An 8365-nucleotide genomic window follows, 5' to 3' on the forward strand; every position below is an offset into this window, starting at 1 on the left:
ATGCATAAATCATTATCGTTTAAAATACTATCATATTATTTATGCTTAATGTATTATGGTCGCCTTTGATAATATGGCGTTTTATTAATCTCATCATTATTAGTAGTTTATTTTTTCCCTCTAATATGCTATGATGGCGATACTTAAACTGCAGTACACGCCTGTTAATATGTTATTGTAAACCAAGCGCAAAGTTTGCAATTTATATTAGAACTAAATAAATTATATGTATAATTTTGGTAGTAGGCGGTCATAAAAATGACATTTTATATTTGTTTATAAGATGACGGCTTGCGGTCATATAGCAGTCAACGTGTCGATTGGCTCTTTTGGACTTGGAAAATGTATTTGTAATTTTCAAACATTTGAGTTAATTACCTGTGTAAGTAAAAATACATTCAGTGTAGTCTTTTACTTGGCGTATTTTTCCTTGTCGTGTTTTCCCTATAATATACTCGACCTAGACGCAGGTAGCGTACATAACATGATTGTTATTTTGTTGACAACATGCATAGTACATACATACATATATATATATATATATATATAATTGTACAACCAAACACCGTCGGAATACCGCCGCCGCCGGATGTACCTAATATATAATTTGTTCGCTATTCGTTGTTAGTCTTACACAATTTATTCGGTGGTTGTCGGCGGAGTATCATAAATTATGTAATAACACAACAATAGATTAGGTTATACCTATGCACTTCCCATCGCACTTGTTTTCAAATACACACGCATTCGACGTGCCATGTCTTATGTATGGTTAATCACAATAATGTACCGCAGGCAGTTACACGAACTGCAGAATATATTCTTATTTATTATTGTCGCCGTTGCGTCTCATCACCTCGTAGGTATAATAAATAATATACTATGTATATATTATGTTAATAATAACGGTTTACTAGTAATTATACTTATTGTTAAAAAAGTTGTGTACTTTTGATAAGGACCTCTCGGATTCTCATCGCGTTGTGTGTGTTTGGATATAACACCACGATCGTCAATAATAAATTACAATAAAGATAAGTAAGCGCAAACAGACGAATAGTTTTCGTATACCTATAATATAGGTAGTTATATAGTCGGTGAAAAACCGGTGGCGTTCGAAAGGTCACACACATTACACATATTATAAAATTATATTCGTAGTTTTAAGTAGCGTCGCTTTATCGGTGCGTGGTGTATTAACATTACTGTTATTACACCTATTACCATTATTGTTGTTATTATTATTATTGCCATTTCCTATAGCGAAAATGGCCTTGGGAAATAACTACTAAAAGGAAAAAAATGCGGGTTGAAATTAGATTATCAATCGTGAATGCTATTCCGACAAGGTTTTTCGCCAAAAACTGTATGTCTCTTGTCACATGAAAATAAGAAGGGGACCTGTCCTTTACAACTGGTAACAACTACATATATAATATACACACCCACCGAATATTATGATGTTATTATTGCAAAACTCGATAATTATTATTACCTGTTTATTGAAAATGTTAATAATTTTATCATATGCAGGGTTTTATGGAAACTATTATAATGATTACTGACTAAGTAACGACTATAGTAATATTAGTACCTATAAAAGTTATTATGGCTTTACGTTTAAATATTAGTTTTCTATGTAACCACCAGTTATACAGATGGAGCTTTATTTTTTTTAATTTTCAGTATACATTTACCTATATTTTAATGTTCAATATACTGAAATATTATTTAAATTATCAAATTATTTGTTTATCGATTAATACATTGCATTTTTATATTTTAGTGATTTGTGTATATTTTTGTATTTTGGAAATAATAGTAGCTATAAAATGATTATTTTTTCAAACAGTCATTTCTACCTAATCGATCTGTTAAAAAATTGATACCTATTATTATTAAATATTACAATTTTATAATACCTGTGTATTTTATTAAAAATTAATTGATATGATTTGTTACAACATAAATTAAAAATATACATTAATTATTATAAGTTAGTCGTTAGATCATAAAATATTATAAACAATCTAAGTTTGTGACAAGTACTTGTATACAACATAATATATATCCTAAGGTATAACCAATTATAGTTGACTTCTCTCATAAGTCATAATATTATGTTCGTGTGCTATTTTTTATGTATTCCGTAACTATCTCATATATACTAATCATATTAAAGAAATATAGGCTGTACATTCTTATTGATTTTTTCTAAAATTTAGTAAAAAAATATTTATATTATATTATATTCAAAATAATAACTTCCTTATTTAAAATGAATAGTGTATAATCTTTTATTTTTTGTTTTGCTTAATTCACGATATTTCGTGGAAAGATTAACTAATAATTTAATGTTCTTAATTTAAATAAATTATAATTTAATATTTGTATACTAAATACTAAAATAAATTAATAATTATAGTTTATTTATGATATAGACCCAAGGTTAGGTTAAATCGTATCAACAATTATAAATACACTTACCATTAGTTACATACAATATAATATATATATATACTATACTTCAGGGGTGGCCAACATAACTATGCACGCGAGCCACATATATTAATGCAATTATATCAAGAGCCAAATTATCTAATCTGTACTTTATATCACAAAAAATAATAAAGATAGCTAACATCCGATAAACATATCAAATTACGAAATATTAAATTATAAAATTATTATTATTATTATTTTGGTTTTTGTAAATAAAACCGTGAGCCGCATACGTCGATGAAGAGAGCGCGTGCGGTTCGCGAGCCACAATTTGGCCACCCCTGCTATACTTATTTATTTGCGATCTACGACCTTATTAAAAATTATAAGTTTTGAAAAATGGGACACAATTTTTGTGCTACCACACCAAAATCAAATATTTGTTCAGATAAATTGTACAGTATATATAAAACAAACAATATTTTTTTATCTGTTTCCTCCACTATCTCTCTTTCACTCTATTCTCCTGTATCCATCACTCGCATACGCTCCCTCTTCTTACATCGCGCATCATCGTACATAATATTGCTGAAAACGTTTAAAGTTGAAATGATAGTCAAATGCAATATGTATAATGTATATAGTTATATGATACTATAAAGCGTTGGGCTACATTACCTAGTCTTTATCCCTAATGTATGACTTAGGCACATACACGCTTTCAATTATAGTAATTGCATATTTATCCTCATAATTATCCATTTTAATAAGCTATTATATTATAATGTAGGTGAAACTGACAATTATTTAATTGTGTACACATAAGCAATTGTTAATTAAACAATTACCTCCGTTTTTATTTCACAATTCAAAAGCAGTTATTATACGCTCATTAGGTCATTGCTGCATAGTTACTGTTAATACCAATTATGAAATGCCCATCATATACCTACTCTTAGTAAATATAAATCGTATATCTGTAAGATCACGTTGAGTTCATTAATCGCACTTTAATATAAATTAAAATCATCTCTTCTGAACTTAGTGACGAACTACATCATCATCGCTTTGAAATTGATATAATAATAGTATATTGTATTATAAATGTATTTATGTGGATATCGGCTAATATAACGGCTATATATCGAGTATTTCAGTGGCCTAAATACATAATGACAATGAATGTTTCAATATACTTCTCAGTAAATCGTATTATACCTGGGTGCGTAATATCTAAACATCGTTTGCCATCCTGTTTCAAAGAATACTTGATGTAATTATATTAACTCAGCAAACAAACAACATCTACTGATATAGTATAACATAATGTAATTACAATAATTACATTATATAATTCAAGTACCTATATAATATTATAATCGATGGTGTCATACTCGGATTAAAAAAACGTATCCATTAATTAAAATATATTACACACTGGAGGTTGATTAAAAATGATAAGCAAAAAGCCCCTTCATCGCTTAATATATATAGGTACTTATGTTTTTGAAATATTATTCGATTATGTCATTAATATAATTTAAATAATACCTATTATTTAGATAGTCCTATTATAGATGTTTAATTAAAATTTTAAAATTTTCAGGTTGTCGTTGTCCACTCATACATATTTTACACAGGTAAAACTATATATTTTATATCTACGACAATGCTGACAATTAATAAGTAAGTATAAATAATAAGTTGATGATTGTTGAACAGCCGTTCAAATTAAGAATTCAACCGCTTATGGGTAAGATTGGTGAAGATATTTTTTCAAAAATTTTACTATAATATAAAATTATTAATAAATAACATTACTAAAACAATTTTTTTTCAGACTGTACCACGAGCAATACTTTAGTAAAAATGTATTAAACTGTGCGTATTTATATATCTTGATATTCAATACCTAGGTATATATAAATATTGGTCATACATTATTTTTCTCCTAATTTCATTAAAAATTGTCGTTATATTTTAAAAATAAAAAATAATAAAAGTAATGAATTCAATAAATAAACAACCTTTGTATACAAAACTAAAATTTGTACTTAATCTTTAAATAACAATAAGGGTGTAGGTACTAATTATATTAATACATTTGTAATGAATGTTAAGATCGTGTACACGTATATCGTATATTCATATAATATATTTTATTGTTCTCAAAAAAAAATAAAAATTAAAAACTAAAATATATTTTAGTTTTAAAGTTAAAATTATGTATTAAGCAGATATTTAGCCTTTAAACTATTTAATTGACTTAATTTTTAATTGTAATGTCTGATAGATGTAAGTATGTAGGTAGCCATAGGTTTTTTAGTTAAATACCGCGAAACAGCTTAATAAAACTTAATATTTTTAATTTTAATTAAATGTTATTATTTTTAAAATAAAAAAATTGAATGTAAGAATAAGTGGTTCATTGGACTTAATAATCAAATATTGTTTGTCATATATTTACGTTTTTGATATTGCTATTTAAGAATTTTAAAAATACATACGCACAATATGAAAATATTAAAATTTTAAGTTAAAATTTTGACATAATTAGATTAACATCTTAATTATTTTTATTGTTTTTCAAAAATATTATTTGCGGGCAGTTAAAATGTATACGTATATTGTTATATTTTATATATACAATGACATTTCAAAAATATTTAGATTAAGTTTAAACTATTGCCTATTATTGTCTTTGTAATTTTATATTGTATTTGGTCTAATTTTAAGTCATTATTTATATTAATTATAAACATTCTAATTTTGGTTAAAGAGACTTATTAAAGTCAAAATATATTTAAGTATCTTCAACCAAATAATAAGTTAGAGATTAATTTTTAATTTAAAAAATAATAAATGCATTACTGTTCTTTGTTTGCAAATTTGAAACTAATTATTTAGGATTCTTAATTACTATTACCACAATTTACAGATCAAAGAAAAAGTGTATCATCATTATTTTAATTCAATTCACGTATGTCCCGTGTACCACGATCTCATCAAAAATCAATAAAATAAATCATACATTTTAAATGTATTTGTCGTGACTCCTTTAGAAATATGATGAAGCTCTGTGCACCTAGGATTCTTTTTCTAATTTTATTTTTAAACTCAAAAAAATTATAACGACAAAAATATTTAATTGCTTTATTCAAAAATTGCACAATAACATTAACGTGAGGATTGTGTATTTGTGTATCACGAAAATACCCGGTAGTGAATAGTCGTGATACAGCAATATTGGTTTAATAATTTAATAATTTTAGTTTAGTTATACAACTTTGAGTTTATACATATTATATTCTTTATGCTATATTTTTTTATTTATTCTTAATTTAATTTCTAGAAGTGCAGTGGGTATGTTCGATTTGTATTCTTATTGTTCACGTGTGTTACATTCCATTATTTTTTATGTAAATATATATTGTCATCGGAAATTCACCGCTTATATCGGCCAACACCTAACAACACGTTGCACTTCGCCTACGCATAATACGAGAAATGGATGCGTTTTTTTCAAATCAAGATAAGACATTTGGTAGTGGTCAAAAATGGCCAATGGGCCCACTATTATATACATTATGTATGAAGTGTGGGCATATCTATGCTGTTGTATATTTTTTAATTTACTATCGTAATTTCGACAAATGACAAGGAAACGAAAATCGGTCTCCTTGAAAACGCATGTTTATAACAACGTACAATTGAAATCGTTTTGGCACATGTTTTGAATTAAGTATTACTAGTCGCGACTCATGGAATACGGAAACGGCTCAAGAAGTCAAGAGTAAAGCCTAAGTATACACATATTATATTGTGAATTTGCTACAAATACCTATATGGATATAATATACCTATATTATCTATATTATTATCTATATGGATATTTATATTAAAATGATCTGTGTTTGTTTTAAATAAAACTAAAGTGTTTCCGATTTTAATTTATTCAACTCTTTTTTTGGATGCTATGATGGTTTGATACCTATTTGAAACAGCTGTTAATAATTATTGGTCTTTGATGGTATAATCGTAACATGTTAACTTTTATTTCCTATATCATGGTTTATTATAAAAAACAAATTAATAATTATATTTATTATAGATACGATCATTTATTCGATGATAAGGTACATTTAAAATTTACTATACCGAAAACATTGCATTTGAAAATACAAAACTTAACCTAATGTATCATTGCGAGTATAATATATAATAATATAATAACATAAGTATACATTTGATGTTCCCGTGAATATATAATATAACAAAATAATGAATATCGTTATTTATAGTTTAAGTATGTATTTAGTATTGTCCAAATTTTAAGTTAATATGTCTATAAAAATAAATTATTTAAATTTGTTGATTTAAATATATAATCTACTTATGAGGATCTTTTTTTTAAATTGTTAAGTCTTGATTATAAAAAATAACATATTTTAGATATTTTAAATTGAAAAGGATTTGTTCAGTTTTGTGATGATGATTAATTTTGTCAGCATTTTAACTTAAAACGGTTCTTAAAAAAAAAAAAATTATCATATGTATTTTTAATAGTTTTTTACATATCTGATAGAATAGTTTTTGCGGATCTCGTATAGAATTGTCAAACGTTTTTATTCATCGAATAATTTTTATCAACATTTATACATAAAAAAAAAGGTGGGTAAGTGGATATCGCTCTGCTGTATAGTAGAGATTGAGAGTAGGTCACTATAATGGATGTGTTAGATTTGAATGCAATGACAGGTATCACTGTATAAGAAAAACGATTCTGAACGGATATGGTTTTTCAGTCTAGGTCCTAGACTCTAGGACAATTAGTTGGATATATTATAATATTACCTATATTTAAAATGTAATATATTGTTATTTTACTCGATTTCGTAAAAAAATAAATTTCATTCAATTCAAGCTACTATTTGGCTTAGACAAAGTTGAATTAACATTCATAGATGAAGCACTAAGAGCGATTGCCTCATAAACCACAGAAAAAAAAAGCAATTGCTCGAGGATTACAGCAATTGTGGTAAAATTGTACTCTAAATTTTAATTTTGTATAAACATTTTGGCACTGAAATAATTACCCACTCAAATTGTAACATTTACTAACAAAATACAATAAGTGATTTAATTTATTGATTATATTTATGAATTATAATAGCTCAGTAAAAATATTACTGTGTCATCGACTTAAAATATATGCTTACATAGTAACATACAACAATTTTACTAAGTTACTGTAGGTACTTAATAAACTGTTTGTAAAATAAATCAATAATAATTTACATAGCATATTACTTAAAATGTTTACAGTAATCGATTTTGTTGGACCCGATGTTTGAAATCCTGTACCTGATGGTCCTGATGTAGTAAGCGTACATGTTACTGAAGATGCAGTCAATGGTAAAATAAATCCACATTGTATAAGAAGCCGTCCAATTGACGAATGAGAAGCCAAAATGGATACGAGAACTAAAGTTAAACAAATTAACACGATTTTGAAAATATTTAATACAATAGTCAAAAATAACTAAAGATTGTTAAATAAATGTTGTTTCTTGTCTTTAAATTTATTTAATATTTAGAATTAAACGTTATGTAAATTTCATTATAAGAGTAAAGGTACATTGTACATAGATTATTGATTATGTATTATTTGTGATACCATATGATATATAAAAATAAGTCTTCTTGCTCATTCTCGTTCTTCTTATAGAGTTTTTACTGTATACAACTTAAAATGACCTTGTACCTAATAATCGTATACATACTTAAATATATATATATAGGTAAAGTAATTTTAATACTTATAAAAACACAGTTACAGTTGTATATTCATACATTTCATTCATATTCAATTACCTTTTGAATTCTGTAAATTATCTAATAATCGTTGATCAATTAAATCATT

The sequence above is a fragment of the Rhopalosiphum maidis genome, chromosome 3 (assembly GCF_003676215.2).
Source record: "Rhopalosiphum maidis isolate BTI-1 chromosome 3, ASM367621v3, whole genome shotgun sequence".
In the NCBI taxonomy this organism is placed as follows: Eukaryota; Metazoa; Arthropoda; class Insecta; order Hemiptera; family Aphididae; genus Rhopalosiphum; species Rhopalosiphum maidis.